The following is a 2,919-nucleotide window of genomic DNA, read 5'->3' on the forward strand; positions in this document are numbered from 1 at the left end:
TATCATTTAACCCCCGATTTATTCACCCCTGTATCATTTAACCCCTCTATCTTTTAACCCGTCTATCATTTCATCCTGATTTTAATCTTTTGTAAAATAAGGACTATTTAATTAGCAATATAGTCATTTGGCCATGCCTCAGCGGCCCGTGGGACTTGATATCCCAAGGAAATGAAACTTGAAACATCTTGATAGGAAACATATTAAAACTTGACAAATCTTGATAAGATCTTGGTAAGATTCTTGGTAAGAAAACGTCAAGATATGTACAGACATGCAAGATCTTTGCAAGAAACTCAAGAAATAAGATTTTGATAAGATAAACAAGAAAGAATCTTCAAGATCTTAGCAAGATTTGTCAAGTTTTAGGGATTTGAAAACAAGAATTAATAAGGTTATGCAAGAACTGTCGGAAAATTTTCTCTAGTCGAAAAAAAAATCGTCATTGAGATTTTTCAGTATGATCTGTGTGTTTCTTCCCTCCTCCTTTTTCATTCCGGGCTGGGGACCGGCAGTGGCGGAGTTACTGAAAGAGTTTCATCAAGAAATTTTCTTGATACAGCTTGATAAGATCATGGCAAGATCTTATCAAGATGTACCAAGAATTTTTGTCCTAACAAGATCTTGGTAAGATAATCCATGTTTTGTCAAGACTGTCAAGATCTTGCATGTCTTGGCAAGGTGTATCAAGTTTCGTTTCACTGGGATGAAGCTATCACAACCGAACGTGGGATTAATTTATCCACTTAATTATGACAAAATATGCGTTTAATGTCGACTCCTAATCGGCGGGATTAAATGATATAGGGGTTAAATGATAGAGGGGTTAAATGATAGAGGGGTTGAAAGATAAAGGGTTAAAATATGCGGGGTTAAACGAATCGGGGTGAAAAGAAGTAGAACCATGAAAAACAACTGCTTTCTGAACGGTCTCGATCATGCTGAGTCATTATTTGGCTATAATTTAATTATTAGTTTCTTCAACTGCCCTACTTAAAGCACTTAATGTTTTGTGGTAAAGTCTTTTCGAGTTGTATGTAATTGTGATTGGTAAACTTAACAGGTAAATTGTGAATTTCGTACTTCTTTCAAGTTTTTTCCGAGACGAGGTAAAAAGGTCAAACAAAATTTTGTTTTTTTTTTCAATTGTGATTCACTTTCGAAGATAATTTTAGTAGTCTGCATGTTTGGAATTTACTAAAAGAGGCAATCTGGCACAAATTTAAAGGTTAAAATGTCAGTTTTTGATGCTCTGCAAAAATTTGTGTAGTTTTATTTTCTTTTTTGACAACTAACGCTAGAAATGACTTCGATCACAGTCGTACGAGACCTTGAGCGTTTAATTTTGCAAAAGTTGAGAACTGTTTTGTTAATGACAACTTGAACGTAGAGTTTTTTTTTAAATTCTGTTTTCAAAACTTTCTTTGTTGTCTTTTGAACTTGACAATTGAATATTTAAAAAAACCTATTTGAGGACAATTATTACTGGCTATCGTTACTGCTTGAAAAAAAAAGCTGACAACAAAATGAATTCTGAGAAAATTGAATGAATTCTGAGGTAAACCAAACTTTATCTTGTATTCTACCTAGTTTTTCAAAAAACTTCAAAATGATGTAAAAAACTTCAAAATGATTATAAAAACGAGTAAAAACTTAAAATTTCACAGAAATTTTAGACTAGTATAATTTATTAGGCCGACTTGTTTTTCCTTACAAGCAAAACAAAGCAGAAAAAAAAACATTAGAAAAACTGAATTGTAAAATAAATTATGACAAACTTCAGTTATAAGAAACCAATAGCAATAAGATATTCGAATGTTAATTCGGAGCAAAAGGTTTGCTAGAGAAATAATTTATATGGTCTTGATGACATGATCATGAAGAGATTAGAGGACAAGTACGAGAAGAAATAAAAGATTTTATTAAAAAGTAACTAATTTGAGACCGGAATTTCATCCAATACGATCACAATTCTACTTCGAAGAAAGTTCAAATCTTTGCTCTAATTGTGGAACAAGGAGGATCAGTATTGTGCGATCACACATAAGGTTCCGTCCCCGCTCATTCACAATTTTGGCATAATTGTCTAGCAAATGAGGAACAGATAGAAAACCCCAAAAATTTAAGTAATTTTAAAAAAAAGCAATGTATAAATGAAAAGATAGCCTCCAACGCAAATAACTCAGTCGAACAAAAAATGAGTCTCGAGATTGATGATATATGCTCATATCAAGAAAGCGAGTCAAAACGAACACCAAAATCAATCAACAACAACAAATAAAAATTACATCAAAAACTTTGTCCGTTTTAAAACACAAAACTTAACAACAAGGTAAAAATAGCGTCGGATAAAACTGAAACTAAACAAAATAACTTTAAATTCACTAGAACAGATAAGGATCTAGTCCATAATAAAGCTTGGTAACAATTAGACAGTAGAGAACAAAAAGAGTAAAGTTAAGCTCATTCTTTTTAAAAAAAAAAAACAATTAATTTCGAAGTAATGAAAACCATTAGAAATCATGGAGTCAGTGTTGACTTCCAACAAAAGGATTTATAAACTTATAATAAATACTGAAATACTCAACCCTGATTGGTTGAAATTATGGAAATGCCTTTCCCTTGAATGTTTATTTGTTATTCCCAGAGACAACAAGACAACTCTACCCTTTAGTCGGTACCAGTCAGACCTGATATAATAATAAAGTATATTTCTCTCTCTCTACTCCGCTCTTGTTTTGTATTGAGATATACGCTAGACTTTAGCATTGCGGCCGGTGCACTGTCTGCTGAAGCTCAGATAGAAGAGTAACAGACTAGAGGAATAGAACTTTAGTTAGTCAGGTAAGCCTTAAGATATACTATATTCTTGAGACTCCATAAGACAGAGTTAGAGTAACCTTCCTAGGTAACCCTACC

Source organism: Convolutriloba macropyga, unplaced genomic scaffold (assembly GCF_964194025.1).
Source record: "Convolutriloba macropyga unplaced genomic scaffold, txConMacr16.3 SCAFFOLD_3132, whole genome shotgun sequence".
Taxonomy (NCBI): Eukaryota; Metazoa; Xenacoelomorpha; order Acoela; family Convolutidae; genus Convolutriloba; species Convolutriloba macropyga.